Below are 7,173 nucleotides of genomic sequence, written 5' to 3' on the forward strand. Positions count from 1 at the left end.
GAAGGCTCAATTGGCCAACTTAGCCAGATTTCATCAAGGGAAGAAAGATATCTTTGGATGGCTTTTCCCATAAGGATTTTCTAGAGTAAATCACATATCAATGATGTGTGCATGATTTACATGTTTTGATGTTGCTAATTGACTATTTCTAACATAGTATTTGGTTATTCCTAACAATTGATATTAGAGCCATGGTTGTTAATTATTACAAGAGGAATGAGTAATTGCCAATGGGGGTGTGCATGCGACGGTACATTTAGCATGTGACCGACCATTCGGGCCTGCCTCCCTTCCACGTGCCCATTAACTCCGCGACAGTGAAAAGACCTGCTCATTACTCCACATGCACGTCACGCCTCCTCGAGCGCTCTGAGGATATAAGCGAACCCATGTGCATGTCTTGGCTCAATTCGACGTTTTGGGCAATGAGTTTGGGTGGTAAGGAGTTGGATAGAGGTCAGGTTTGTGTCTATGGTGCCTCACTAGGGCTCTAGCCTTGGGTGAGGAAGGCAAATGACACTTGCAGCAGCTTGAAGTGGTTTGACATCGGTCTCCTGGTCTGCCCTTGGGACCCTGGTACGCAGACAGTGATGGTTCGGTCCTGCTCCCTCGCTTCTAGTGGAAATAAGGACTTTTCATCTCTCTGCCAACACCCGGATCCTCTCCCGCTCGAGCGTACCACCACGAGTATTTATAGGTGTGTGGGCTTTTATGTGGCTTTTGGTAATTTATGTTCAAAGGTCAGGTCTTGCCTTTGGCCCGAAGGACTTCACAATTTCTTGGCCAACTTTTGGGGGTGGGGGTCCTGTTCATGCGCAGTAATTGGGTGGTCCCAGAGGTACTCCGCTCCGACCCTAGGTTAGGTACACTGCAACCTCTCTCATCGTCCTAGTAGCAGTATTGGGATAGTGGCCCATCCTTGCTCGGGACTGTGGGTTTGCGGGTCAAGTGTTTACTATTTTCTTTGTAGTTATTTGACAATTTTCTCTACGAGCTAATATTGTGAGCCACCATAATCTGGGTATAACAAAATGCCATGTTAATGGGGCCACCCTCGCCACAGACGGGGGCAGTAGGCCCACGCAGGTCGCCATGTACCAAGAAATCACTCGTCCTCCACTACCTCTTCCAATCAAGAAACAGAGGCAGCCAAGGCACTTTCCCCTGCTAACTCGCTAGGCTGCCTAGTAGCTCTTGCCTCTATGGAAACGATCGCTGAGCAGTTGTGGCACATTCAAATTGACATTGACATTCTCTGCGACCACGGGTACGAAGATTGAAATGAAATTGTTACCTATCTCACTAGCATTCAATACAACGAAAATACCATCCTGAAGTAGTTGGACAACCTACAACGCAGCGAGCATCGCACAAAAGAATTTCCGTAGTTTAGAGACACGTGTGGAGCATATTGAATTCCACATTATGCTTGTGTGGGTTACTTTGTAGCTCCCCCTCCTTGATTCGTTGCCATTAGTTTGAATTTCTTTTTGTGTCTCGCATAATATGTTAAGACCCCATAACCATCCGGAAATAATATATGTAAAATGTCTATCTTGGTATTCTCCAACCCCTAATCTCAAAAAATTTAGTCAGAATGAGGGAGCAAGGGCTGTTGAGAACATTTTTGTACACTGTTATTTTGTATATCTAATGAAAGCCACTTTGAATAAGGAAAAACAAACAAACAAACAAACACTTCTATATATGAAATGCCTAATATAGCAAAGTTATCATAAATACTATCAATATATTCCTTTATCCTTACCACCTTTTTATAAAAATGTTTACCATGTCTTTTATTTGTCCAAAATGTTTACCATGTCTTTTATTTGTCCAAAATGTATTGTTTATTGTTTTCTGGTAATAATTTTTTCATTTTAATTTATTGTTTTAAATGTCATTCACTCTTAAAGATTTTATTAGAAGCAAGCTATATTCAACCAACAAAGTGTTTACAATTTATAAATTACTATTTATTCATTTAAAATTGGTTGGCTGGGAGAGTTGATAACGGTGAAAAAGTAAGAATGGGAAAAAAAATCTTAAATAAAGAGTGGAAATGCCCACAAAGTGTCCAAAAATGTTGCAGAAACATTATATAAAAGAATCTTCATTATGGCATAAACACGTAGATCTTTGAATTGATTACTTTGTATTCAAAGGAAGGTCTTTGCTTCAAGAAACAACAAAGCCATATTTTATAATGAGATAAATCTGTTGCACTTCCTTGGTTAAAAAATTTAGCTTTAGGAAAGTACATTGAATGATTCGGCTATAAAGCTATTGTTCCAAAGCTTGCAAAAGTGAGGCAGCGTGGTAATGAAAACATTGTAGAAGCTTTGTTAGGGGTAGGTGGATAATGGATAAAGAATCTAGGTTGTGAATATTAAAATCTTGGTTTATAGGAGGGAATTAAAAAATTGTGGAGTTTTATTTTTGTAATATCTTGGTTCTTTTGCTACTAAATTATAACTATTTGTTGACTTTAGTACTAATGTAACAAAAAAATCTAAAGAAATATGAACAGTTTTCTTTTTCTTAATAATATAATTAAATTGAATTTTTCAAATTCTAAAAAAGTTTAAGCTTCTCCCTTTATCACGTCTCTGGGAAACAAAATTTTAATCTAAATTTTGTCTTAAAAAAAATTCATATATAGTTAAAAGCTAACGAAATTGAGTAAAATACATCTTCCTGTTTCCAGCTTCGACTAAACTTTACTAATCAAAAAAACTTTACAAACGAATTACCATGTTATTCAATTGCAAGTATTTGTTGATCTCAATTAGTGCTAAAATCCTTTTAAAATTGTTACGGATTATCATGTTATTCAATTGCAAAGTATTTGTTGACTCCGAAGTATTTCCAATGTTATTATGATCAAATTCTCCACATCGTAAAACAATTTAAGCTTCTCTTTCTCGCATGTGTATCGGAAACCAAGTTTTAATCCATATTTCTATGTTTAAGAAATCTTTAAACATAGAACGGAGCTTTTATTCTTATTCTTATTCTTGATCCATATTCTCTCCAAGAAAGCTTAGAAAAATTAAAAGGTAGCTCAGTTAACCTATCATCACACTATGTTATATAACATTTTACAATATCACTGTCATAAATAAAAATAACATTATCATCTTTATAACATTATCATCTTATGTTATATAATATTTTACAATAAATATAATTAATAAATAATAATAATAATAAAATAAAACTACAAAAAAATTAAAATATGTGTGAAAACTTTCCAATCATAATTAATTTCAACATTGTGAAATACTAATTAACTTTTCAATTATAATCAATTTCAACATTCGAAAACTAGTGTAATATATGAATGATAGTGTCATATATGAATGATCGGTTATAAGTACATAATATTGATAATGAATTATGGGTTTTGAGTATGTAATATTGATAAGCCATAATATTGTAATAAAACCTATTTATAAATTACAAATCTCTATAATAAAATGGGGATGAACAAATTTGAACTTTTTAAGATAATTTTATGACCGCCATATACACACTAACATCAACATTTACCAGCCATATAATTTATATAGCTATGCTATTAATATCTTGATATACCTTAAGAATATCATCAATTATACATATGCTATTAATATCATTAATCTGTCTAAAAAATATCAACAATATTTACCATAATTTACGAGTAGCATGTGCGACTTTTTGAAAAGTTTAGTCTTGAAGTGCCTCTTTTTGGAAAGTTTTCCAGTTTATTTTCTACTCTAAATTTCTCTAAAATCCAACTAGTATTCATTAAAATCACATGCGTATTCATTGAAATCACATGCTTGACAACCGAAGTCTTCACAATGGAAGTTCCCCAAATTATTCGTGAGTGCAGAAACCATAATATGCAATCAAAAAACCATTTTAAACAACGCAAATCAAGACTTAGCCACAAAAAATTTCACTGAAATCCAATTTAAAATCCGCTAGAAACTCCAAAAAAATATAACTACGTTATTAATATGCCTTAAAAAATATTATCAATGGCTGTACAATGTTTAAAGGAAATGTTTAAAGGAAATATACGATCGTCTCCGAGTATAAGTTTCTGATATCCTTTACTTGACAAAAATATACGTTCCAACTTATTTGCCTTGAGGAATGACTGTACCACTTATTTGCCTTGAGGAATATCATCAATGACTGTACCGTGGTTGAAGGAGAGATGCAATCGTCCCTGAGTATAAGTTTCTGATATTCTCTACTTGACCAAAATATACATTGCAGGTTATTTCATTTTTCAACCACATATCCAATAGAAACAGCCAAAGTAAAACATAAGGAATTGTCAGCAGGGGGCACCAAAGGGGGCTTGGATCCAATCCGCCATTAATAACCCAACTATAGAAAACATGCATTAAATCTGCTTTTATCCAAGGATACAAATTACATATATTCCATTTACCTGTTTATGTAGCAAACACTCCTAAAATAAAACTACAACTCTCGAGTGTGATGCCTAGTAGCAGACCTCGGCCATTCTAGAGATTGTACGAAACTCAATCTCTCTGTAATATCCCGTACTTTCATATGGTACGTGTAAAATGTGATACTAAACTGACAAATTTTCTCCTGAGAAAATGCGATAACGACTGAACGGTGTATGTATTAATTGAATACCTACAACATGATATAAGGTATGTATCCATTAAAGCGTTAAACTAGATATTAGAGGGTATGTATTAATTCAATAACTAAAACATGATATAGAGTATGTATCCATTAAAGCGCTAAAACATATTTTTTTGCGTGAACCCTAGCGTCTGAGTACGGTTCAGAATCCAGATACATCTGGATGTCCGACTCCGCCTTCAGAGTGTCTAGAAGATCTTTTGTGTTGGATTTGACGCCTGGATTTTGTCATGCAAATATTTCATCTTATAGTGTAGTCCAACGAAGCCACAATTCAATTTTACAAGGGAAATTTTGATGTGTTGGATTTGACGCCTGGATTTTGTCATGCAATATTTCGTCTTATAGTAGTCTAACGAAGCCACACAGTAGTCTAACGAAGCCACAATTCAATTTTATAAGGGAAATTTTGATGGTCAAGCTAGGGTAAAGCTTCAGGACTTTGAGGTCTTTGAAGCAGGTTTTTTTTCTAGAGTTTTTTAAGTGTTAATCCATGTTACAACTGTCATTTTGAGGTCCCTTGACGTTTGGATAGCTAAATATTTTGGAAATCCATGTTACAGGTCCCTTGACGTTTGGATAGCTAAATATTTTGGAAATCCATGTTACAGCTGTCCAATAACATGTCCAATTTGGATTTTGAGGTTTGGATAGCTAAATATGAAAATCCATGTTACAGCTGTCAAATTGACAGCTTGGATTTTGTGGATTTTGAGGTTTGGATAGCTGAACATTTTGGAAATCCATGTTACAGCTGGATTTTGTGGATTTTGAGGTTTGGATAGCTAAATATTTTGGAAATCCATGTTATAGCTATCAAACTTGGATTTTGAGGTTTGGATGTAGCTTGAATATTTTGGAAATCGATGTTACAGCTGTCAAGCCTGGATAGCTTGGATTTTGAGGTTTAGATAGCTTGGATTTTGAAGTTTAGATGTCTCAAAAAATTTTAATATTTTGGAAATCCATGTTACGGTCAAGCTTGGATTTTGATTTTGATTTTGAGGTTTGAATGTTTCAAAAGTTCTTGATTTTCCCCAAATTCAAAAGTTCTTGATTCTCCTCATTCGGCAAAATTGTGGCCTCGGTAGACAACGCCTTTCATCTGTCTATTTACAATGGCACGCCTTTCGTCTGTGTCTTTTACAAGGAGTTGTTTTTAAAAAGACTTTTTGGAAGCTTTTCCGGTGAGCTTTTCCGGTCAAAATCCCGCAGCAATTTATTGAAATCGCAAGTTTGATAGCTAATTTCTGCACAAAGCGTCCCAGGGTTTTTCAGGGTGCTGAATCCAAATATGCAGTTAAAAAACCATTTTAAATAATACAAATCAAGAATTAACCTCAATTTTTCCGCCAAATTCCGTGACGAAATCTCCAAAAAAATACACCACAAGCAACTCCCAACTCCCTTTTACAATGGCATGTAGGACTCGAGGGTATCAGAGGGTATCAGACTCCCTTTTACACTCCCTTTTACAATGGCATGTATGACTCGAGGGTATCAGAGGGTATCAGACTCCCTTTTACAATGGCATGTATGACTCGAGGGTATCAGAGGGTATCAGATTCCACCCTAGACAGAAACCAAATTGATGTGGAACAAGGGGCCCAATCTAACCAGTGAGCAAGATGACTCGAGGGTATCAGAGGGTATCAGATTCCACCCTAGACAGAAACCAAATTGATGTGGAACAAGGGGCCCAATCTAACCAGTCATTTGACAGCAAGCCTACAAAGCTATAGCATTACACTCTGGTCAATAGAACATGGTCAGTAAACTGAGATCGTCCTGGCATCCATTAGCAAGCTCGTCCAGGCGTCCCCTGACATGCATATTTGATACTAGTTCTGGAACTTACCAACTAAAACACAATTATACCAAATATAAGTCCAGAAGGTTCCTAAGGAATTAAGGAGATATTCACTATCTACTGCCGTATATATTTCTATATTTCTGAATTCAAAGCTCGTAGTACGTTTTACTTACGCTGTTTACACCTTTAGTAGAAAAGGCGCTAAAGATTCATATACTTGAGCGTATATCATTTATGGTATCATGTCCACTTTGTTAAATGAACATATAAGACTACTTACAGTTATGTACCTACATTAATGAAAACAGTTTCATATCACAGCCAAGTTGAAGATTATTTGGGAAGACGTATTTAGATCAGAAACACTGGCATATTTGCTCTCCTTGCTTATGCATGGAGGGGAACTTGTGTGACCGCCGTTTGGCTCTGTGATGTACCATTCTTGACACACTTTATTTAGCAAAATATATATCAAATCGTTAAAGGGAAAACAAGAAAACGACAGAATACATAAAATACAAACAAAAATAATTTTTTCACAGAAAAGAGAATTGTAGCATTTCCTAATGCCAGTTGTATGGTTAGAAGCATATAATAGTATTTTCTTTCCAAATCTAGTGTCATGTTATTCCTAATGACATCTGTATGATTAGAGGCATATAATAGTATTTTCCTTTGAAATCTAG

This window comes from Pinus tabuliformis, chromosome 4_1 (assembly GCF_031772625.1).
Source record: "Pinus tabuliformis cultivar Carrire ecotype Pingquan chromosome 4_1, CPIR1, whole genome shotgun sequence".
NCBI lineage: Eukaryota > Viridiplantae > Streptophyta > Pinopsida > Pinales > Pinaceae > Pinus > Pinus tabuliformis.